Source organism: Temnothorax longispinosus, chromosome 9 (genome assembly GCF_030848805.1).
Source record: "Temnothorax longispinosus isolate EJ_2023e chromosome 9, Tlon_JGU_v1, whole genome shotgun sequence".
NCBI classification, from domain to species: domain Eukaryota; kingdom Metazoa; phylum Arthropoda; class Insecta; order Hymenoptera; family Formicidae; genus Temnothorax; species Temnothorax longispinosus.
In genome coordinates this window covers 10,429,910-10,456,531 of record NC_092366.1, presented here as the reverse complement: position 1 = coordinate 10,456,531, position 26,622 = coordinate 10,429,910, and the positions used below count along the sequence as shown (strand labels likewise).

The window sequence follows — 26,622 nt, the reverse complement described above, 5'->3', positions numbered from 1 at the left end:
TATTATCAACAAAAAACGCGATTTTTTTTATTTTTTCTCAAATATCTCGAAAACTAAGCAAGATAGGGTAACTAACTATACGTACCTTTTTTGTAGAGCGTAAAATTATCTACAATAATGATTTGAACAACATTTATCGTCAAGTCAGTCGTTTAGCTTGCACGCGCCGTCAAAGTCCGAGACTCGGATCTCGAAAACCCTCGATTTCATCGTTTTTTTGATGTTGCGTCGGTGATTTTTTTCAGTCATTTAAAATGGAATTAAAAATTCCCAAAAAATCACACATCATCTGAGAACTACAAAGAATACTTTTCAGGGTGTAACCGATTTTTTAGACCCTTTTTCTTTAGTTTGTAGCTATGTAAGCAAAAAATTTTGATTTTTTGGACTACTCTTAGTTTTTCGCTGTTTTCAGGCCTTAGAATTTATTTGAGACGAATTTTATCGTATGCATCTTGTTGTGGACGAAATTTGCAACAAAAAAGGACCCTTGTATTTTTTTCGTACAACAAACGCTGATTTTTTTATTGACGCGCAAAGTTATCCAACGATTATAACATGTTTTTCTAATTGTTTATAATAATTTTTAAATAAACAATTTGTTAATAAATAAGTAAACATGAGAGAATGTGTTAAAAACGGCTTTGCAATATGGTTCAATAATAATGCGAAAAATTACGTAAATAATAAAAAATAATTATTTTAGTGTAAAACAAGCGTTATCCGACCTATGCGCAATATTAGATAACTTTGCGCGTCAATAAAAAAATCAGCGTTCGTCGTACGAAGAAAATACAAGGGTCCTTTTTTGTTGCAAATTTCGTCCACAACAAGATGCATACGATAAAATTCGTCTCAAATAAATTCTAAGGTCTGAAAACAGCGAAAAACTAAGAGTAGTCCAAAAAATCAAAATTTTTTGCTTACATAGCTACAAACTAAAGAAAAAGGGTCTAAAAAATCGGTTACACCCTGAAAAGTATTCTTTGTAGTTCTCAGATGATGTGTGATTTTTGGGAATTTTTAATTCCATTTTAAATGACTGAAAAAAATCACCAACGCAACATCAAAAAAACGATGAAATCGAGGGTTTTCGAGATCCGAGTCTCGGACTTTGACGGCGCGTGCAAGCTAAACGACTGACTTGACGATAAATGTTGTTCAGATCATTATTGTAGATAATTTTACGCTCTACAAAAAAGGTACGTATAGTTAGTTACCCTATCTTGCTTAGTTTTCGAGATATTTGAGAAAAAATAAAAAAAATCGCGTTTTTTGTTGATAATATTGTTAATAACTTTTTAATGCGCATTAATTATGCGAAGCAAAATTAATCCCACTTACAGCACCTTAAATCAAAGCAATTCATGGTGGTTGCAACCTGAAAAGAGTAATTGGAAGGTTCGATGTCTAATATGACTGGCCTAAAAATAAAAGTGATATTAAATTCTGCAAAGTGCATTGCTCTTCCTGGAGATACGTAGAATATTTTACTTGCGTGTTTTTTTTTTTTTTTGTTTTTTTTTTTAATAACGCTTACCGTGTTTGTTTAACGACGTATAACGATAGACCGACAAAGCTCCTGTTGTTTCAATTTAATTTTTATTTTGTGTAGACTTTTAGTTGCAGATCCTGCAAGATCCCGCGTTCTTTTTTTTCCCTCGTAGCTTATACTATTAACACAATTAAAATTCGCAATAATCATCTGCTAATATCTGCTAGCCTTGTTGTACGGAATTTTTGTATAACACTGCGCGCGTTCGAGAAGGCCCTCGCGGCGTTCCACATCTCAAGTAGTCCCGCTTAGTTGCAGTTGCCCAAGGGATTCGCCTATAACAATAGTGTTTAAAATCCGGTCGACGTAGAAATTAACCCTCAGTTACTTCACTAGAGTCTGAGAGACCCTGCACGTTTAAATTTTTTACTTCTTCAGAAAAACAAGTTTTCTTTTTATTTTTTAATAACATTTACATTTTTTAATTTGGAATAATCTTACTTACACAGTCTTGTAGATCTTTAAAAGATGTATTGATTAAAAAAAATGACGTCAAATTGATGCATTTGTCTTAAAGATACAAGCTGGAAAAGACGACAGGGTCTGAGAGACCCTGGTGAGGTAACAATGGGTAGTGAAAACGGAAAGGTAACTGAGGGTTAATATATCCTTATACAAGGTGTTCACTAAATACAAACAAATTTCTCATAATCGGTATTCAGAGCTCGAGTTTATTTTTTTAATATAGGGTAGACCGGGGCACGTTGTCACACATTTTTTTCAATATTTTTTGTATTTTTTACATTCAATATTTAAGAGTACTTTGATATGCCAAAATTTCGAGTGAACCCTCAGCTTCAATTGGACAGTATCGAATTTTGTGTGATTGTTACTCTACAATTGTTACATAACAATAAATAACGACAGGTTGCTTGTGACAACGTGCCCCGTGACCGGGGCACGTTGTTACATCAAATGTAATTGCATGCAAAATGTAATCCAAACTGTATACAACGTAAATATCAATATATTATAGTGCGCTGCAATGTAAAAAAGTAAAATCCTTCACAGAAACATTTATTTTATTTCAAAAAAGTACAAAAAGCACGAAGTTTTCGTCTTAATCTAAATAGGCAAGAATTCCACTCGAATGCGCAACTTATTGATAAACATTTTTTCTTTTATAATCATGTCGGTGATTAAACATAAAATATTTTTATTCGTTATCGTCATCCGAAGATTCGCAATAGATTCCCATCAAATTCGTGACAACGTGCCCCTAGGGCATTTTTTTACTTCAAACAGCCTCATGTCCGACACGTTTGAGATATTCGTAAGGTTAGGTACTGCACGCGGTAGGTAAAAGTACATACTTTAAGATAATATAAAGGTCTATTCTGAAAAAACATAAGCTTCATGTCCAGTACGTTGAATATTAGACAATAAAATTTTACTTACGGTCGCAAAAAACTTTCAAGTTGATTTTACGTCAACACGGCTGGCGCAATCTCAAGACTGTAAACACACCAAAGATGGGCATACACTAACACGTTTTGGGAATGACGGGTGCTGCCCTCCGGTTATTAGTTTTTTAAATAAAGCCAAAGTGACAACGTGCCCCGCGTGACAACGTGCCCCGGTCTACCCTAACATGATATATACAAATCAGACAAAGAAATTTGAAAATAATCGTTGACCGAACTTAACTTATTTGTTTATTCACAGTATAGTTATTACCGATGACTCGCGACTTTTGATTTTTGACTTTTAAGGACTCTTTCGCATCAGGTCAATGAAATATCGAAGATGCAAATAACCAGTTATCTTTGTAATTAGAGAATCGATCGTCGAAAAGACCGTGCCGGAGAATCAGAGTAACTCGACATCGTACGGAGAATAATTCTGAAGACGTGAGCGCGAAACAGATAAGCGGCGATCCGCTGGATAAATATCGTGTTACACTTCCGCCGTGACTCATGACATTGTCGACTAATTAAGAATAAGAATATTCAAGAACATTCGTGATCTCGAGCATTCGCGATCTCGAACAGATCAGAATTGGGGCTCATTGTAGATCGTCCGAAGCCCGGATATGGTAGTACAAACGATAAAAACACTGCTCATCGTTTTTTTCAAAATTCGACAATAACCGCTTTAATAACCGGCTTAAATGAAGAAATTGTTAAAAAATTATATATAATTTTACAAGCTATTTCGAGTGGGAATGACATTAATGTAGACAATTACAAGAAATACGCTTTGGAGACCGCAAAAATGTTTGTATCTGAATATACAATATGCCAACTACAGTTCACAAACTGTTAATACATGGTCCTCATTGAGAGGGATTCTCGCGAAAATGTTCACGTAAAAAGACCATGGAGAACGTTTTAAATTGGCTACTGGTGTCGTCGAATCCTTATATATCCAGTTTAAAAAAAATGCCATGAAAAAAATTGAAGGAGTTATCGCCTGAAGCAATACAATTACTGTCGAGTCCGGATCTTACTGCAACTGATTATGAGGATTCCGATAAGGACTAAATTTTATATAACAAATTTGTAATAATACATATATATATATTTATTTAATAATGTCAATATTTTTACATATTTAATTTTACTTCGACATGACGCACAAGTTTTATAAGCATTGTCACGTCTTTTTCTGCGCGACGGATCAAAGGGTTAGGGAGAGTAAGATGGCAGGCCTCTCCGACGGTTCTCTCACACGGTCCGACGATTCGACACTAAATATGTTGGGCGCCAAACGCGTAGACTCGCGTCCACTAAGTACGCTAAGATTGCGAAAACCCGAAAAGCACAAAACGCAATGAATTCGGCGTGCGAGAGATCGGCCAGCTCGACCTAACGGCTAGGGGCGGGGTAAGTGGAGGGCAGCGCGATATTCAGCGGGGTGATACCTAAATCAAATACTCAGAGAATTAAGGCTCCCACAGACAGGACGCGTCAAGCGTCAAGCAGCGAGCAGCAACCCAATTGAACCCAATCAGTGAGGTGATATCAGCAGTGGCGTAGAAAATATCGTCTCGTTGATTGGTTACTGCTCGCTGCTTGACGCTTGACGCGTCCTGTCTGTGGGGGCCTTTAATGACAAAAGTAAAGAACAAGGTTTATTGTATATTGGCGAGAGCATGCCATAGTGGATAACAGTCGGTGGTATAATTTTGCAATACGGTGAGACCGAATAGTAAAAACAGTATTAAATCGCAGAAATCAGAATAGTGAGTCGGATGGGTAAATGAAAAGATCATGATGTACGATTACCGAGGTTGAATTAACAGAATTAAAGAAAGCCGCCGGAAAGAACATTGCTTACGGAATATAATTGGACACAATAGACGTGAGCGCGAGGTACTGAGTAAATAAACGCGAGGTAGCAAAACCATACGAAATGCAAGAAGCGGTGATAGAAATTAGGCTCATCTCCAAAACAGCCGACATGAGCGCGAGAAATTAAAGGAGAATTATCGGACTAAACTAAAATTGCATATAATGGCGCGAGAGACCGAAGACATACTCGATTACACAGTAACGGGAATAAACGCAAAATAAGAAAACTAACACAATAGAATTGGTCACAAGAATCAATAGGATTAAACACAAGAGTTAATAAACGCGCATTCTCTCGGGCGGCGCCACGCCTGGCGCGCAAGGACGCAATTTCCACGATCGCAAAAGGATTCTGTCGCCAACGAATCTTAATCTGACGCGAATTATCGTATAACTTTCGCGAAGAGGGTATAGGGCTCACAAAACATACTCTCGGCGACGCAATAGATATCGCCAAAATGCTCAGCGTAACGCGGAATATCGCAACACTCACACGAAATAGACGAAACACGACCTACTAGATTTAACGCAGAATGAAAATATCCGAACGCAAGTAATAAGTCAACGCGAGTCATATTCTAACGCAAGTACGAAGCCAACACGAGTAATATCCTAACGCAATTAATGTGTCACGCGAGTCATGACCTAACGCAATTGCGCAATTGATTAATTAATCAGTCAACGCGAATAACATTCAAATGCCATCAATGAGTTAACGCGAGTAATACTATAGCGCAAGTAATGAGGCACGCAAATAATATCGCGTGGGAAATCTAAGTCCCGACCGTACGAATTACGACGCACAAATAAATACGCGGTCGCGAACGCAAAGGCCGCGAGAAATGGTGGATTCCCGATGTCGAAATCCGTTTCGGGCGCGTTTACCGCGATCTCCAAGGGCATGCGATTCTCGGTCGCAATCCCATGGCCACGAGACCATTCTGGTGCCCCTCGCCTTCGCTATCGATCGCTAATTATACGCCTTATCGGCGAGTACGCCAAATACCAAAACTCCAATCGTTGTTCCCGAGCGATAGCGCAACCTGGAAGGCGGTGTCGTGGTTTTACAACAATATTACGCGAGGCAACCTCACCAGCTGTCTACTCCTCCTCGGGGACCCTTCGTCGCCAAAGATGTCGTCGGCACGTTTGCCTATAGTGGCTCACAAATCGCAAGATCAGTATCGCAAGAATGCGTAGAGTCGCGTTACTGCGCCGGAGGACGACCAGAGAGTGTCGCCGAAATTTCGCTCGATAGCGGAATCGATGACGCGCCCCACCTCGGGCGTACGCGGCCCCGCAGCGCGACTACGCGGGCCAATTAGGGGTGAGCTCGCAGGCTCGCGATGTATCCTTGCGCAGGGCCGTCAACCACGGCTCCCGCAGAGCACTTTAATGGCCCCTCATTCGCACGGCGATTTCCCGGGATTCTTTCCCGGCAGCGGACGGGACGCTATTTCCCTCTTGTTTCTCCCTCTCGGTCCGGGAATGGCGGCCGTCCATTCCGGAGTCCGGTCTGCAGGGGAGAAGAGCAGGCGTGATTCATTCTGCCCCGGCGCCAGGGCCCTGCTTTTTACGGGACCGCCCGCCGCTGTCATGCGCCGCGCGCGTGTCCTCCTGAGCTCCCTTGTGTTTGACGGCCCGCGAGCCTCGCCGCGGTCCGCTTCCGTCGATCGCTTTCTCACCTCGATCCTCAGGCCTGTTTTCCTTCTCCTCTTCCGCATATTTCCTCGGAGAAGATCCCTGTCTCGTTTCGGTGAGGCGCCGCGCAGTATACAAAAAAAATAAAATAAAAGGGATCAGAACATGCAACGCGATTACAATACGCCCCTGGAGATCTCGCATCGACTCCCTGGACCGTCTGCGGGCGCGAAACCCGTGCCTTGTGACGGCGGCGGGGCGCTGCCACGAGGCAGCGAAATTGCAACGTCACAGCATTTCAGTTTAAAAATTTATTTTTTATATTTATTTTCATATTTACTTAATTTTTATACTTTGACTTATCTGTATATTCAGCTTTTAGACCTATGACATATTTGGATACAATGTTAATAGTTAATATTAATTAAGACTTGTGAATTTACCATTATATACTTGATAAAGAGTAAAATCCATGGTCAAAATGTCGTAATATTAATCAATAAATGTTATTAGTTGGCTCGATTAAAAACTATCTACATTAATTATTCAATTATTTACTGGCGAAGTAAAGTCATTGTTTTTATTGTAATAATAAAGTCTATCTGCATTATATTAAGTCTAACCCTATTTTTTCAAAAATTTCTAAATCTAATTCATATTCAGCAATCCCAAAAACTTGTAGAAATTAATTTTTAGCCAGATTAGGTGAATATTTAGTTGTTTGCTACGCCATGTTGAGCCTGCTATTTTATTTTTTACAAATTTAACACCGAATTCGTAATTAGCAACCCCAAAAACAAAGAAATTGATTTTCAGTCAGATTGGGTGAGTATTTAATGATTTCGTCCGCCATATTAAGGCCGCTATTTTGTTATTTACAAATTCAACACCGGATTCGTAAATAGCGACCCTAAAAACTTAAAAAAATTAATTTTCAGCCAGATCAAAAGTGAGTATTTAATGATTCTGTCCGCCATATTAAGGCCGCCATTTTGTTTTTTACAAATTCAACACCGGATTCGTAATTAACGACCCCAAAAACTTAAAGAAATTGATTTTCAGCCAGGTCGAGTGAGTATTTAATGATTCCATCCGCCATATTGAAGCCGCCATTTTGTTTTTTACAAATTTAACACCGAATTCGTAATCAGCGACCTCGAAAACATAAACCTACTAATTTTTGTGCAATTCTGATGATTCCTCGATTTATGGCCATCTCAGCAAACGAAAAAAGATTGAAAAGAATTAAAACGGGATTGCCAGGAATTCAATTAAGGACTTTCCGAATTCTATTCTGTCCAAAAAAGGGATTGAAATAGTTTCAATATCATGGAATTCCTTATTTTGGAAAGAATTTGTCTTTTTTGAATCCCATCCAATTCCGACACAAAAATATTATACCACTGAATGCCGGGTTAGGGATTGGAAAGTTTCGTGATGAATTCCATTGAATACCATTGATTCCGTTAACGAAATGAATACCATTGAACGCCAAACTAGGAATTAAAAATTTCCGTATTGAATTCCATTGAATTCCGTCTATTCTGACAATAAAATTAATACCATTGAATGCCAGGATAGGGATTGAAAAGTGTCCGTGTTGAACTCTGTGGCGATACGCGCCAACAATAGTACACGCCCGCGCAGTATCTGCATTACCGGCAATTCGCGTCGACGCCGCTAGGCGTCGCATCGCCGGGGCATCTTCTCGAGTTCAAAGTTTCGTCTCGACCGCTATGTAAAGGGACCCCCTACGGTGCCTGACAGATCTTACAAATCTCATTTTTGGGCTAATTGCCCGTCGGCAGTAGTGCGTGTAATGCCCTTATAGGCATACACAAAAGCTCACCGACGAACAACGGCGCTTGGTCGCCCAACGGAGGCGCGAGACGTTTCCTAAACCATCTAATGCCATGCAATTCCATAACCTTTACGGATTCCATAGGATTGGATGGAATTTAAAATTTCTTTTTTGGATTCCATGGGATTGGACCATCTCATTTCGAATCCCATCTAATTTCACCTAATTCCGCCAAAAAAGGGATTCAAAGGTATTAAAAAATTTTAATATCTTTTAATCCTTTTGCGTTTGCTGGGATGTTTTGGCCGAAATTGCCCATTGTGCGTCGAGCCGTTATTTCGGTGGCTCGAGATCGTGGCGTTTAAAAAAAGGTGGGCGCACCGCGCTTTGTCATCGCCTGACTGGTGTTAGGTCGGGTGGCATCCAGTCCTTGTTCGCCTGGAATTACGGACGCTGAGTTTTAGGTGCGCATCGTTACATTTCTCTCAGAATTAATGTTACTTTATAATATTAAAAAAAAAGTATTAAAATAGTGCAACTTCAATTTGCTATTTCTTCTGAACCAATCCCGTCCCCCACTTTTTTCTTACGCGGAATTAGTCAGAAAGACCTCCCCTACAACATATTTAAGTAACGATAAAATTGGTGAGGTGTAACCTTTTATGCATATGTTACGTCAGAACCCCGGAATTTAGGTATATTGGTTCGACGGATAGCGAAGAAAAGGCTATCCAAGGGAGGGGGTATGGGAAGACGTAACGAGATCTTTATGTTCTCTCGGGTTCACGCTAGAAGGGCGCGTGCCTCGAGTCGAATGCACTTTTCGAGAAACTTCAGTCGTGGGTCAACGTCCAGAAGGGACGCTGTTACGCCTGCTGTGAGTTTCGTGCATTTGTGGTCCTATTTTTGGCCAAGGAAATTAATCCATATAACCAGGGATCGGACCTTGTGCGATTTTAGAGAGAGAGAGTGGGAGCTGAGGACGAGGCCTTATTCTAAGAAATGAATGGTAATGCTTTTACAATCCATATACATTTATTAATAACGAAAAGAATTTAGACATTTATTATGAAAGAAAAAATTCAGTAGAATTAACCAAAGTATAATTACAATACAATAGAAAGAAAATCATTATATCTACGTGTGTATATATGTGAAGTGTGTGAAAGGCGCGGGTTTTACAATGGTACGGAGGTCATCGAGCAGGATTTTGAGGGAAAAGAATCTAAATTAACTTGACATCCTGCTTGGGTTATTACAGAATCGTTATTATTGAATTTACATGGAAAGAAAGAAGAGAGAAATTAAATGGTGTAATGTATACATATCGAGGATCATGCAAATTAAACTGGGAATTGAAAACATTTATAGTAGGCAAATCATTATATCTACGTGTGTATATGTGTGAAGTGTGTGTGTGGGAAAGGGGCGGGTGTTACAATGGTACGGGGGTCATCGAGCAGGATTTTGAGGGAAAAGAATCTGAATTAACTTGACATCCTGCTCGGCTTATTACAGAATCGTTATTATTGAATTTACATGGAAAGAAAGAAGAGATAAATTAAATGGTGTAGTGTATATACATATCGAGGATCATGCAAATTAAACGGGAAATTGAAAACATTTATAGTAAATTAAATGTGGGCTGTATGTCGGACTGCAATAAGCAAATATGTCGTGGTTAAATGTACATAATTATTTAATTATATATATATATATATCCTCTTCTAAAAAGGGCATGACGTAGGTATTGTTGTCACTTTTCCGCGATGCCGATTGGTTCTCTTGCTGCGCTTACTTCATTTGCAGCTGTCATTGTATATTTTGACAGTTGTGTGTATCAAGGGTTAATAGTGTAATAGTAATAGCATAATGTTAAAGCTAAATAGCGCGCGCGAAGCGCGCGTCTGTAGTGTCTAGTATATATTACAAATCTGCGGTAGAGTTGAGACGAAATTTGAGAAATGAAATCCGAGGATTCGATAGACTTTTTGTAGGGGAAAAGGGTAAAGGTGAGAGAAAACTTGAGGAACTTAATACTTGCTGGCCCTTAGCGCCTTCTCCTCCCGACGGAGCTTCAAGATCTCGTGGGTCCACAGATCGGCGGTGGTTTTCATCGGCATGGCGACTTCGTGCTAAGGCTCAACGCGCACAGAATTTAGTTATAATAACCCAGCAAACGCAAAAGGATTAAAAGATATTGAAATTTTTTAATACTTTTGAATCCCTTTTTTGGCGGAATTAGATGAAATTAGATGGGATTCGAAATGAGATGGTCCAATCCCATGGAATCCAAAAAAGAAAAATTTCAATTCCATCCAATCCTATGGAATCCGTAAAGGTTATAAAATTGCATGGCATTAGATGGTTTAGAAAACGTCTCGCGCCTCCGTTGGGCGACCAAGCGCCGTTGTTCGTCGGTGAGCTTTTGTGTATGTCTAAGGGCATTACACGCACTACTGCCGACGGGCAATTAGCCCGAAAATGAGATTTGTAAGATCTGTCAGGCACCGTAGGGGGTCCCTTTACATAGCGGTCGAGACGAAACTTTGAACTCGAGAAGATGCCCCGGCGATGCGACGCCTAGCGGCGTCGACGCGAACTGCCGGTAATGCAGATACCGCGCGGGCGTGTACTATTGGTGGCGCGTACCGCCACAGAGTTCAACACGGACACTTTTCAATCCCTATCCTGGCATTCAATGGTATTCATTTTATTGTCAGAATAGACGGAATTCAATGGAATTCAATACGGAAATTTTTAATTCCTAGTTTGGCATTCAATGGTATTCATTTCATTAACGGAATCAATGGTATTCAATGGAATTCATCACGAAACTTTCCAATCCCTAACCTGGCATTCAGTGGTATTCATTTCGTTAACGGAATCAATGGTATTCAATGGAATTCATCACGAAACTTTCCAATCCCTAACCTGGCATTCAGTGGTATAATATTTTTGTGTCGGAATTGGATGGGATTCAAAAAAGACAAATTCTTTCCAAAATAAGGAATTCCATGATATTGAAACTATTTCAATCCCTTTTTTGGACAGAATGGAATTCGGAAAGTCCTTAATTGAATTCCTGGCAATCCCGTTTTAATTCTTTTCAATCTTTTTTCGTTTGCTGGGAACGATAAAGTTGACGGCGCGGGTCGAGACTAGAAGCGATTGTTGAAACCGCGGGAGCAACAGAAATCTGTTTCACGTTTGAGTAAAAAGTACGGCTGGTAAATATGGCTTCAAGATAAGATGTCTCGGACTGGATCAGAAGTGACTCCAAGTGCGCAAAGTCGCGATTTTTATACAAAATTAAGGAGGCGGGATTATGTTTTAACCTGATTTGATTGGTGGAGTTCTCTTCTGATCGTGACGTAGGTTTCGATTTCCCGCCTATCCCCTGACGAGTTTCCCCAAAAATCGTCATTGTCTATGAGCAATTTCTAATTAGCGGCTATTCATTGGCGAGTACGTTATCACCTTGCCCTTTGACAGTCCCTTCCAAAGGCTTAACTTTATCAATCGCCGAGAGGCGTGGGTCTTAGGTCAAATCTGCGTTTCACGGAAAGGCGTGAGATCAGCCCGCCCGTGACCCGAGAGGTCACCCAGATCCTTATGGCGTTTTTAATTTATTGCGCCCTATGGAACGAAATTTCGAGATAATTGAAATTTCGTGCTTCATTTCGTAGAATTAGATAAAATGCGACAAACAAGTCTATAATTAGACTCGAGTCTTCTGGAAGGTTTCGTCATTTACTATTTAATGAGTGATAACAGTTGGAGTGCATCCGCTTCGTCAATTGATAACCGCTATTTTATGGTTTCCGTCTGTTTCGTGTGATGAAATGAGTGATTCCATGAAAGAAAGAAATCGTGGAGTCAACAGGACGTAACACATATTTACCGAATATTTCAATACCAAACGAGAAAAAAAATCAAAGCTTTGGTAAATATACCGAATAGGGGACCCACCTCCAATGATCTTGACCTTGACATATGTTGTATATTTCTCAAACTTCTTTTATTCATAACTTTTAAATAAGCAATGATCGACGATTAAGTTATAAGAAAGAGTTACTCAGAATTATGTTCTTGACAACATATCTCAAGGTTAAGATCATTGGAGGTGTCTCCCCTTATCTTCATTTTTACCCTTTTCTATGCTAACTATTCTCTGCTTTAACAAAAAGACTGTTCAATATATTAACGATTCACTGCTTTAAATAACTTTTCTTTGTTTATACATGTACTATTTCCACATACATTAGTCGTTTGTACCTTTCAATACTTTTAAAATAACTGCTATACTTTTCAAACTTTTTTTGTTCATAACTTTTAAATAAGCAATGAGCGACAATTAAGTTATAAGGAAAAGTTACTCAGGGTCATGTTCTTGACAACATATATCAAGGTCAAGATCATCGGAGGTGGATCCCCTATTCGGTATATTTACTAAAACTTTCTATAGTTTTGAACGGTACCTGTTTATATACAGAATTTTTTTGGAAATTACCTAATAAAGTTTTTAAAAAAATACCTAAATATGCGATTACAGAGATCACTTAATACCGTAACCTTTTTGTCTAAAACATTTTTTCATATACTTCACGGTTTCAGAGATACTCACGCATAATCAAATACGTAGAATTTCTTTCGAAAGGTTGTTTCAATCCCTAAACAGGTTAGATTCCGATAACCCTGGCGCCTTAATTTGACAATGGTTTCTGGTAGTACTTTTAATGCTGAACAAAAAATTATATAGGTCTTATAGGGCTAACTGTTCTGGTTTTCGAGATATACAGTGTTAAAGTTGGTAAAACTTTTATAGATTAAGGGCGACTTCACCAATTTCAATGACCTTCATATATGTTGTCGATATGAAACGAGGTGCCACATGGGTTTACAACTTTCCACGCGTGGAAAGCCCACGCATGTACTTTAATTTAAAGACACTATGTGTCTAGTTTAACAATAGTGGAGCCCCCCGCAGGGGGGCGGAACCTACTGCCTCCACGCATACACTTTCCACGCGAAACAAGGTGTCACGAGGTGCCACTTTTCAATATCCTAACTATTCTCTGCTATAACAAATTATTTCTGTTACAGATATTAAATATTTTTACACAATGCAACTTTTCATACGAAGCGACGAATGAAGAAAAAACGGGTTTTTAACTTTTCACGCGAACCGAGGTTCACCCCCACTTCTCTCTGTTTGCAAGGGAGGGGCGGTAGCCCCTTTCCCGCCTACGTGTGTGCTGTTTATACACACACAATTGAAGTATTATTTAAAAATTCATATTATTTATTTTTAATTTTAATATCTTATATATCTTTAATAAATTTTTTTATCTTAATTTATATATCTTAAAAACCAGAGCGGTTAGCCCTATAAGACCTATATAATTTTTTGTTTAGCGTTAAAAGTGTTACCAGAAACCATCGTCAAATTAAGGCGCCAGGGTTATCGGAATCTTGCCCCTAAACATGCTTTGAAACCGATAAAAAAATACATATTTGTTATTTTACTCTATAATATATCCAAAGCCCATCAAAATCGGTAAGGCCCCGGACACACTTTTTCGTAACAGTAACAGTAGGATTTCGACCAATCGTGTTACTCGATTCGGGAACGTATGGCCGTACGTTTTCGAATCGAGCAACGCGATTGGTCGAAATCCTACTGTTACGTTCTACGGAAAGTGTGTGTGGCCAGCTTAAAGGACAGTTCCAAACGTTCCTTTGCAAAGTCGCTGTTCAAGATGGCCGTACTGCCAATGTAGATTTAGAAAATTGTGCGATGATTGGTACACTGCGTAGTTTTATGTCCCTATCGCTCTTACCTTCCCAGATAACAGAAATCCGCAACTTCTTCCAATTCCTCACTCCCGATTTGTATTTTAGTTTTAATCCTATTTTTGCGCCCCTTTTTGCATACCAAGATTTTTGTTTTCTTTTTATTCGTCTCGTACTCTATCATAACTGCTACTATTTTGTTCCTTTTTCCAGTTCCTGTTTGCTAGATGCTAATATTGGTTGCGGTCAGCCGAACCTCTGCTTAGCGAAGAGAAAGGTAGCAACTGAATGTGATTGGTTCTTACTTTTGGATCCAACCAATTACACTTAATTGCTACCTTTCGCTTCGCTAAGCAGAGGTTTGGCTGACCGCAACCATTGCTATCATCCGCGAATTTGAGCATATTAATCGTTTGACTCTGTATATTAATTCCGAAAACTATTTATTCTTTACACAATTAATCACCTCTTCGATATACAAGTTGCAAATTAGCGATGACTACACGTGTCCCTGTCTCACTTTCTTTTTAATATCTATCTACATTCTTGTTCAATTTCTATAACGGCCGTTTGCTCTTTGTACAAATTGTGTATCAGTCTTCTGTCCTTATATTTTATCCCTACATTTTTAAGCAGGTATTACGAACATCTTTTTCCGTTTTACGTTGTCGAAAGCTTTTTATAAATCTACAAATCCTATGTAAGCCGTCTTTCCTTCTTCTATTGTGTTCTCCATTAGTACTCGTACAGGTAGAATGGCTTCGCGCGTTCCCCTATTTCTTCTAAATCCGAATTTATCTCCTCCTAATATTTCTTTCACCCTTTTCTCCATTCTTCTTTGCACGATTCTAGTCAGAATTTTTGACGCGTGGGAAGTTAACTTAATTGTTTTGAAGTTTTCGTTTGTATTTGCATCTCTCCTTTTTGGTATAGTTACTCTATGATGTTCCGTTTGTAATCTTCCGGAATCTTGCCCGTCTCGTATATATAGCTAATTATTTTAAATAAACGTATTTCTTGCCCAGCACATTTTAAAACTTCTGCCTGCAAATCATCTATACCTGGCGCTTATTTATTTTTTAAATTTTATAATGCTAACTCAAATTCTTCCCTCATTTTACAATACCCCAAGTTATCTGCCACAACACTACTTTCCTTTTCCAGTACATCACCTAATTCTTGTCCCGCATATAGTTTCCATGAATATTCCTTCCACCTATCTGCCTGTTTCTCGTTCCCAATTAAGATGTCTCTCGCCTCTCATTTCTAATGTATTTATTACTAGATTCTATTTCTTTAACATTTTTCCAAATTATTTTATCCGCTTCGTCAGTTTTTCTTTATTTTTAACTTATCCTCCACCTCTTTGCATTTATTTTCAATCCATTCCTCTTTAACTTTCCTGCATTCCCTAATAATTTCCCATTTTACCGGCTTATATCTTTGTTGCCCTACTTTACCTATTCTTATATTGTCGCCTTTCCTTTATTAGACTCATAATATCTTGTGTTATCTATGATTTTCTGCTTTCCTTTTGTTTACTCCAAGATATCTCTAGCCGCGAAGTCTAAACTGTTTGTAATACAGTTGCACTCTTCCTCTATGTTTCTAACACTTCCACCCGCGTCTTTCAATAACTCACCCGTCTTCTATTTGAACCTATCTCACGTATCATCATCTTTTAGTTTCTTGAGGTCCAGATGTTTCCTACTATTTCTTTTTTCAGGACATTTAACCATAAGTCGTAAGGAATTGACCAATCACAGTCAAGTATTCTTTACACACTCGACTGTGATTTGTCAATTTCTTACGGCTTAAAGCATAAAACTTAAATTTTACACCTTAAATTCTCATTGTAGACTCTGCTTAATAGGGACTACCTCTCTTATAAAATAAATCAAAATAATAAAAGAAAAAAGGCCAGCAATCGAGCAAACAAATAATTATTAATTAATAAGGAATGAAAATACATAGGTACGTTTCGAATTTACTGAGTCACTTTCAGCCATAACATAATTTAAACTAATTTACATATAAATAACTTGGAAAGGTCAGACGATAAAGAAAGACATATATAAAAGTATAAAAAAAAGAAAAAAAAATTAAAATTAATAATAACACGCTGGGAGGTCACCAATAAAACTAACATGAGAAACCACATCACAGTTTGAAACATAGAGATATAAGAATAGAGTGCGCGAGTCATATGCTAGCACGTAAAAGGCTGCGATATAGGAATAGAAAAAGAACGCTGCATATAGGCCCTTTCTGTCTTTGTCTACGCGTGCATGCGAAACAAAGACAGAAGGGGCCCATGCGCAGCTTTCTCTTTCTATTCTGCGCAGCTTTCTCTTTCTATTCCTATATCGCTTTTTCAGCTCGCTCGCGCACTCTATTCTTATATCTCTATGGTTTGAAAGCTTAATTGATACATAACTGAAAGAACCCCGCACAACTCTTATGGAAATTGGATTTCGGTGAAATTGGCTGAAACTTTGGAAATAAATAGTTTATGTAATGTTGATCAAAAGTCACAATAGGCAAGATTCACAATAATGAACCATTTAGGCGCTATCAGCGTTCAAAAGTCAAAATAATGTGTATTTCAGTACTATTGTAGGACAATGGATTACAGTGTATTATTCTGCAGAATCACACAACTTATTCTTTTTGTTAATACAAAAATATGTATTTATGTGAAAAATATGTAGGGGAGACCGGGGCGGAGTCGTCACCGAGGCAGAGTCGTCACTACAATTATCTCGAAATCTGTATATTGTGTGAACTCGCTATTAATATTGTAAACACTACTTATGGTGCTCATGTGACCAACAGAGTTTAGTGAGATTATATGTCATGTTGTGATGTTCATTAAGGCAAACGTGTTTTTGGAGGTCAAAAGTAAAATTTTTTGCGCGTCGAAAATTTTAAATATTTTAAATATTATTTTCTCTCCGAGTCTCGAGATAAGTGATTCTGAAGAGTAATGCATGTTGAACACGAATTCAGTGAAAATTTTTTTATTTTCGTTGATTTCTAATATTTCATGAGCTATCAAACTTAAAATCTGTGTCCGGGGCGAAATTATCACCAAGCCATATCATGGAGGCTTCGGGCGAAAATCAAAGTCAAAGAAGTAGCAGTGATCGGATTCCGGCGAAGACTTGAATAATATGTGCTGCATGTGCTCAGAGATGACAGAATAGAGCTGACAAGAAACAGTGTATTTCGTGCGAGCGTAGGGCACATAAGTGTGTGCGCTTTTCTTGTAATTATTTTTCGCCATTATGTTTTTAATTAATGTTTCCATTTTTCTATTAAAAAATAATTAATAAAATGTATCCTATTATTTTTCATGGTTGGAATTATGAATTTTTATTTAAAATTTAGTCCGAGAATGGAGTGATGACTCCGCTCCGGCAATTTAGACATTTCAATTTTTGCACCTTTGTCGTTTTCACTCTATACCAGTTGAACAAAGCGACGTAGATCAAAAATGTCCTTATAAATTTTGTAGTCAAGAATTCACTCTTAACGGTATAGCACATTTTACTAAAATTATTTGTTTTGTTGTTAAAAATATTTAGAATATTTATGCGTTTATCAAGAGATGTAGGATCTCACATCCAGTATAAACAGAGATATAGTAATCTTGTGGAAAACACTACAGCATATTTTTCAATAATCGAATTTTTTAGCAATAATTATTTGTACTCTCTGAATTGGTTTTATCGAAGGATAGGTATATGTATATTAAACAATTATATTATTTGAATTTTTTTATTGATACACCATGATGACGATAATTTGTTGCAATGATATTAATATTTATTTTTCTATCCAATTTATATGTTATTTAGATATGGTGCCGTCGTCGTCTTCGTCTCTGCAAGACGGCATGGAATGTCGAATACGAATTTACGCTGTCAGGCGTCACGACCAAGACTGGCAAAGTGCGAATAAGATGTGCAATAGTGAGCAAGCAAAAGAAAATAAGAAGAGTTGCATCACGCGCTATACTGGAAAAAAAGGAACAAAAGGGCGATAATGAGCGAAAGAGAAAATGAGCAATGTACGAAAACGTCACGCGTTACAGAGAAATTACAGCGTGATATTGCGAGCACTATATTTGTATATATAGCTATCTTTATACTAAATACAAAAGTGATAACACGATGTTGCGCACGTTATATTTGTATATAGTTATATTTATACTAAATAGCAACATAAATAATATAAACAAACTTCGTGGTTTACACAATTCATTGTTGTAAATTGTAAAGCTTCCTGCTTAGTGCATAAAGTGTCCAAAAATGACAGACTGGCAGTTTTAATAAAATCACTAGGTAAGTGTAAATTAGCAATTATTATAAATATTATTTGAAATAAAAACTTTATTTTTTGTTTGCAAAAATTTTTCGATGTTTGCAATAGCACTGTTTTAATAATCTATTTAAAAAATAGGAGGATTTAGAAAAAGTATTTTACAAGAATATGATTTGTTATTTTGATTGCTGCATATTTTCATAAAAGAAAATGAGACTTTGTTACGGTAAATTTTAATATTTGAACATAGATTTAGATCAAAGATTAGATATGTGGAAAGATGTGTGCTCATATAGGGTTTAATGATACGAGTTTGGTATGAGATGGCGGTACAATCCATTTGGTGACATAATGCTTGAAAAGTTCCACTCTTCAAATTCTCCCCCAGGTCAAATTTCAGCCAGAAATGACGTTGTTCACGTTCGGTAGTCGTTTGAAGCAAGCAGATTAGTAGTTGCCACAAAAATGGAAAAAACGATTTTTTCCAAAAAAATGTTTTACTTGCTTTTTTACCAAACTTATCGAACAACTCTCGTATATTATCGCGGGTTGTTTGATAAGTTTGTTAAAAACACAAGTAAAACACATTTTTTGAAAAAAAAATCTTTTTTTTTATTTTTGTGGCAACTGCTAAACCGCTCGCTTCAAACGACTACCGAATGTGAACAACGTGTCACTTCTGGCTAAAATTTGGCCGGGGGGGGCGGGGATTGAAAAGTTGAACTTTCCAGGTATCATGACCTCAACAAAGTTAGCCCCCCCAAGTGGATTATTGATATATTTTTTTTTACCAATCGTTTGGTGGTTGATTGGTAGTATTTGGTACCGTATTCAAAACGTTCGGTAGTTTCTCGTTTTTCTAGGAAATCAAAAACAAATTTTTGATCTTTTTTTAGCTCCCCCACTTTGACTGTGGTAGTTTTTTTTTTTTAATCGATTGGCGATTGATTGGCAATGTTTGGTACCGCATTAAAAACTTTTGGTGGTTGCGCGTTTCTTTAGAAAATCGAAAAAACAAATTTTTGATCTTTTCTTAGCCCCCCTACTTTGACTGTGGTAATTTTTTTTTTTTAATCGATTGGCGATTGATTGGCAATGTTTGGTACCGCATTGAAACCTTTTGGTAGTTTCGCGTTTTAAAAAGAAAGAATTAATTGTCAACAAATTTTTAACCTTTTTTAGCGCCTACACTTTGACTGTTGGGAATTTTAAATTCTTTTTTTACCAATCGTTTAGTGGTTGATTGGTAATGTTAAGAGCTGTAAGTTATTGAAAATTTTATTTTAACATTCCAGTTATGTATAGTGACGATTGCACACATTGTGGGCATTCAGGAGCGCATACGTATGTACACGCACTAGGCTCTGGGGTCACATGCGCATGCTCTAGGGCTTAAGCGGGGCGCACACACTTCTGCACAACGCATAATGCGTAAGCATAAGAAAATTGATTGGTCGAATCTATTTCCTTATGCACATGTGTATGGACCAATCAATTTTCTTATGCTTACGCCACAGATTAATAGACAGATAGCTAATGGTCCCTCAAAAGTCGAGACCAGCATTTCCGTGCTTTGCTTTGCCCCTTACCGACAGACTTTGCCCCTAGGACTGAGTCCGGACTAAATATACCCGATTTTACCTACAGACTTTGCCCCTGATACGAGCGTGCGAGTCCGGAGACCGAAACTTTTCGGTTTTTAGTTTCGATTTCGACCGAAACTAAAAAAGAATAATCTTGGTCGAACTCTAAAATTGGATATATATTTAGTTCGGACTCGCACGCTCGCATCAAGAGCAAAGTTCGTAGGTAAAATCGGGTATATTTAGTCCGGACTCAATCCTAGGGGCAAAGTCTGTCGGTAAGGGGCAAAGCAAAGCACGGAAATGCTGGTCTCGACTTTTGAGGGACCATTGGCTATCTGTCTATTAATCTGTGCTTACGCATTATGCGTTGTGCAGAAGTCCCTAAGAGCAAAAAGTCGACTTTAAGTCGACTTCTACCGAAACTGACTAGCAGGGACGAAAGTCGACTTCAAGTCGACTTGAAGTCGGCGAATGTCACAAAAACCACCGATTTAAAGTCGACTTCCCGTCATGACGAAAAGTCGACTTTCTGTCATGATAAAAAGTCGTCTTCCCGCCAACTTTTAAAGCCGATAAAATAAACCGCCGCATACGTCTGGAGGTCGATTGTGTATCTTCCCAGGTAGCAATTAATGTCTAATCATAAAGGCATCTTTAAGATTTCTAGCATCTTAAGGGGATGCTAAAGCCGTCCAAATTACCGACAATTACATTTCAAAGCTCTCATTTTGAAACGGCTTTACAGATCGCAAAATCCTTTTACAGGAGTAAAGTAGAGGTACTAATGAAGGGTGGGATTGTCAAATAATTAGTAATAATTGAAAAAAATTTTTAAATGCTGTCACCTCATAACCTTATTTTCTGATATAAACAGTTGTATACGTAATATGTACGAAATTAAACTTTCCCACCCTTCAGAAGACGTGCACAAACAATAACGTACCTTTGAAATTGAGATTGAAAGCCTGGAATAAAAATGAGAGCTTTGAAACGATCGTGTATATTTTTCACAAAAATATTCACGCAGAGTAGCAATTATGTCACAGTAGTAGTTCACGGATCTTGCGAGAGATGGCGCGATGGCACACGCAGCTGTGGGCAGTTTCGGGGTTGGCTACATTGTCTGGTTTCTACACAGCAATCGAACCAGGACAGATATATGATACAGATATCTCGTTAGGCATTTTTACATTTTTTTCAATTATTACTAATTATTTTACAATCCCACCCTTCATTAGTACCTAAACTTTACTCCTGTAAAAGGATTTTGCGATCTATGAAGCCGTTTCAAAGAACGAGCTTTGAAAGATATGTGTGGTAAAGATATCGCGTTAGGCATTTTTACATTTTTTTCAATTATTACTAATTATTTTACAATCCCACCCTTCATTAGTACCTAAAACTTTACTCCTGTAAAAGGATTTTGCGATCTATGAAGCCGTTTCAAAGAACGAGCTTTGAAAGATATGTGTGGTAAAGATATCGCGTTAGACATTTTTACATTTTTTTCAATTATTACTAATTATTTTACAATCCCACCCTTCATTAGTACCTAAACTTTACTCCTGTAAAAGGATTTTGCGATCTATGAAGCCGTTTCAAAGAACGAGCTTTGAAAGATATGTGGTACAGATATCGCGTTAGACATTTTTACATTTTTTTCAATTATTACTAATTATTTTACAATCCCACCCTTCATTAGTACCTAAACTTTACTCCTGTAAAAGGATTTTGCGATCTATGAAACCGTTTTAAAGAACGAGCTTTGACAGATAGGGGCCCGATTCTCTATCTACAAACGTATGCGTAAACTCTGCTCTAACAAAAAAGCTGCAAGCTTATTGGCTAAAAACTGTGCGATAGCCAATCAGCAGCCTTTCTGTTAGAGCAGTGTTTGCGCATACGTTTCTCGTTAGAGAAGCGGGCCCATGTGGTACAGATATCTCTCGTTAGGCATTTTTACATTTTTTTCAATTATTACTAATTATTTTACAATCCCACCCTTTATTAGTACCTAAACTTTACTCCTGTAAAAGGATTTTGCGATCTATGAAGCCGTTTCAAAGAACGAGCTTTGAGAGATATGTCGTACAGATGCCTCTAGACAAGGACATATATCTTTCGTATTATTCCTTTCTCTCCTATGTATGTAATTTGCATGCACCCATTTATTCCTCTCTCTCTTTCTCTCCCCCTCTCTCATCCCTGTCCCTCTCTCTCTCTTTCTCTTACAAGTATACACTGGGTAGCTACTCTTAGTATGGTAAAATCAGGATTTTCTGGAAGAGTGGTGTTAGGATTCTAGGGTATATTTGAAGAAAGAAAAACGGTAATGTATAATTTAGGACAAGAAACTCTATTTATTATAGTTTATATAATGAGTCTATATGAGTTATATATAAGGCCATTTTGACGCCGACGGCGGCGCGTATGGGGGCGCGTATGAGGGCGCGTATCAAATAATATTATGAGCACGAAAAAATATACACGAAGAATTTATTTTGAGAATCAGAAATATTAAAAAAACGCGACAAAGTTTTTTTCCCTCCGGATGAAATTCCAACGTGCGCTTCTAAGGTCAACGCGCATCCTTTGCTAAACGAATGAATTCATATACACGTTTTGCTGCCAGATTTTTATTGACGTGATACAGACGGGTGTACATCTGAGCCTCAATAAAGCGTGAGTTTAATCGTAAATCAATTATGCGAAAGATCTTAGATCTTATATTCGTCAATAAAGTTATAAAATCCGCAAACAATGCAAAAATTTGCGCATAGTCCCTCGTGATCGAATATAAATGCATCGCGTCGCTTCGCTAATGATCGGATAAACACTTTCTCGAAAACGCAACAAAATATTTGCTCCACGAAATAAGCTCGCACAAATCGCATGTGACAAAACTGAAATTTAGCAATTATATGTAAAATCAAAAGCTATACTTAAATTAGTTTTTTGTTTTGAACAAGAGAAGTTGAGACACGTAGCGATAAAATTGAATGAATTCCCAACACGATAAAGATAAGTTTAATAATTTTCTTCTACGGCTTTCGTTTCCTTTTTAAGAAATAGAGATGTTAAAAAAAATCAATATAAAGTAATATGTAACAAAAGTTTCTCTTGGTGTAAATTTTCAAAAGGAGGAAAGCAAGTTCGAAAGAATAATATGATGAATCAACATTCTCTGAATACATATTAGAAACCATTTAATTTTTTCCCTACGCGTTGTGGGAAATATGACGGCTCCGTATAATTGTTAATTACCGCGAGACATATGCTAACGAACCGTCGTAAGCAAATTCCTCGAAACGTTCGCTACAAGAGAAAACGAAAACAATTTTGGGACAAGAACGGAAGCGTTCGTTTGATCGTCATCGTCGTCATGGTCTTCGTTTCCGAAAAGATGTACGTACTCCACTAAGTAAGATAAATCATAATTATTCTTGATATCAGCATTCGCGGCATCCTATAAGTCCCGCTGGATAAAAACTAGATACTTGTAGCATCCGAGTTTGATTTAGTCGGGCAACGTGAATAACACAGTTTCACGTTTGCTCGTCTCTGTGAAAAAAAAACGCGACGATTACCTTTTTCCTTTCTTTTCAAGTCCTATATGTATACTTGTAAACTTATAAATGTATAAAAACGATTAGACAGTAACAGAATACAATTTCTTTATGATTCTCGAAATAATCTTTTTGGATTTCTAAGCACAAGGAAAGACATCTCTTTTGCTTATGTATTATTCGACAAATCATGCAATGATACCCTTCATGGAGTGCAGTAACGGCTGTCGCATACTGGCAATGGAAACGAAGACGAGGGCGAAAACGGATAAAAGATTGAAGCGCACTCGGAAGGGAAATGAAAGCACCGCGAGCTTCCTCTTTTCGACGGTCCTTCGACTGTATTCGCGAGGCAACGATACTTTACGCAAATATCCAGTATTCTGTATACAATCATAATTAGCTAATCATCCGTCGACGAAACATATATCGCTCGCGAACAGCCACTTCGGCGTAAACTGCACGTTATGCGCATTCTCGCGTATCTCAATCACTATGACAAGCAAATATATATTAAAAAAACATTCTTTTTGAAACAGAAATTGAAATAAAAAAAGACATCTTTTGCGAGGTTGCTATTATATGCTTGAAAAATACATATGATATAAAGGCACAAAATAAAAAAAGTATGCAAAATTATTCTTATTGTTAGTACAAAGTAATCGGAGCATGATCCTGGAGACGTCCCATGTCCGTGATATCGTCATCGTGGACGGGGCCTGGAGCCCACAGAAAAAATAATAAAAATAATTTGTATGTGCGTATGCATATGTATGTGCGATTGCGTATGCGTGTGCGTGTGTATGTATATCTATGTTGAATTGCATTACTGGTTTTATGTAATATTATTTACTTTCGACAGTAACAATAAAAAAAATAATATATCATAAATATATTTCATTTATATATGTATTTTCGTTTATATTTCCCAACATTTTATCAACGAAATATAATAAATAGAGTTTCTTGTCCTAAATAACATTACCGTTTTTCTTTCTTCAAATTTACCCTAGAATCCTAACACCACACTTCCAAAAAATCCTGATTTTACCATACTAAAGTGTACGCTACCCAGTGTACTAAGAGAGAGAGGGACAGGGATGGAGAGAGAGAGAGAAAGAGAGAGAGAGAAAGAGGAATAAATGGGTGCATGCAAATTACATACATAGGAGAGAAAGGAATAATACGAGAGATATCTGTCCTTGTCTAACGAGGCATCTGTACGACATATATCTGTCAAAGTTCGTTCTTTGAAACGGCTTTATAGATCGCAAAATTTTTTTACAGGAGTAAAGTATAGGTACTAATGAAGAGTTGTTCTTTCCATGTGCTCCCTATGTTACATAACAGTTACAAACTGGTTTACTGGGATTATGTTATAATAATTAAGATTTTTATTCAGTTTTGTTATTTATACTGTTCATCAGCTGCCGTTACCCTCTACTCTGATGCTAAGACTGAGGTATATTTTTCTATATAAAGACAGAATAAAATTAGTTATATATAAATCAATACTATATATTTAATATTTATTGCATTTGTTATAAAAGTTATTATTTTACCCCATCAAGAATGGATAGATCCTTTGAAAGAGTTTTACATCATTCATTTACATTACAAGAAAAAAATTATTAGAGGTGCAAGAGATGCAGTAAATTGTCAAGTCTAATAAGTACCCGCGTCAATATACTATGCATGATGTAATAAACAAGGTGTGTTCTTGCGCAGCTATTTTTTTCAGCCAATGAACAGAGGTCCCAACTCTGCGCCATTTCCTCGCGCCAATTTTGAATACGACTGAGTTTAAACATATATAAAGCAGACGTAAACATAGAAAATAGACGTTTGCTAGCTACTGTGATGTAATATTATTATTTTTGAATATTATTATAGCTATTATATAATAACGTTTATTAAATTTTTGTAATTGTATAATTATTATTCTTATTTTAGATATGTTATAAGTAAATATTGAAAACTGACACTATACGTTTACATTACTACAATAAATAGTTATAAAAATGTAATAACTAATAAATAAGTATTAAGTCCTGTTCGGAATAATTCCGTCCAACTATAAACCCGTGCTGATTGGGATATTAATAATACTGAATGATGGAATGGTAAATAAGAAATCAATTAATTACGTTTTATGTAATTTTTTTATTTATAATTTTTGACATTTTTTTGTTACATTTTCTCCGGTTGTTTTCAGCCATGATAGATTTATTAACATTTCGTAAATGAATATACGTTCGCGTTCGTATGAGGCATAATAATGCTTTTTCCGGTATAATTATTGTACTCTCGATTTTTGCTATAACTATCGTAGCTAAATTTCTAAAAATCCACGGTCCTTTTTTAAAAAATGAACCATGATACTTTTGAAATTCGACATTCATGACCCTAGCGACAGTCATTAGATCATCTGAAGGATGTATAAGTTTGCCTTTAGATATATATATACATATATATATGTAAATGTATATATACATATACAAGCGGCAAGTTTTTCTTCTCTCTCAAATAACGGTAACCTTTCGGACTGACACTACGAAGAGAAATAGCTTCTGCAATGTCTTCTGCAGACCAGCGAGTTTTCTTTTGTTCAGGGTTCAGCAAAAGTTTAACTTGACCTGGACTGAATACTCTTCGAAGTAAATTTTGCATCTTGTTGCGCCATTTTCTTTCTGCCAACTTATTGCACCTCTTCAACTGTTGGCGAAGACTGCGATTTTCCACAGTTAATGCATTCTTTAATGCAACGCAGTTATCTGAACACGATGGCGTATCCTTCGCATTTGTCATCACTGAAACGGAAAATAAAAATAAAATACATAATGTTGGAACTGTACATTGCAATGTATTATTAAAACACAAATTGTCATATGAGAAAATAAAAGTTTGAACTTAATATCTTAGCCTTCAATATGACATAAGATACTGAAATGTGTACACAAGAAGGCATAAACTAATCTTAGCCTTCAATATGACATAAGATACTGAAATGTGTACACAAGAAGGCATAAACTAAAAGTTTCACAGCATCAATCAATTG

At 37.1% G+C, this 26,622-nt stretch overlaps 1 protein-coding gene across 1 annotated transcript in view; it reads left to right on the top strand.

Annotated features, from left to right (window-relative positions):
- The window catches only part of LOC139819259 (uncharacterized), a 255,776-nt gene extending 237,514 nt beyond the window's left edge, over positions 1 to 18,262 (top strand). The window contains exon 7 of the mRNA XM_071788466.1: positions 17,947 to 18,262. The gene's annotated coding sequence lies outside the window, so the exon portion shown is untranslated. The remainder of the gene's footprint in view (positions 1 to 17,946) is intronic.
- The last annotated feature ends 8,360 nt before the right edge of the window (positions 18,263 to 26,622 follow it).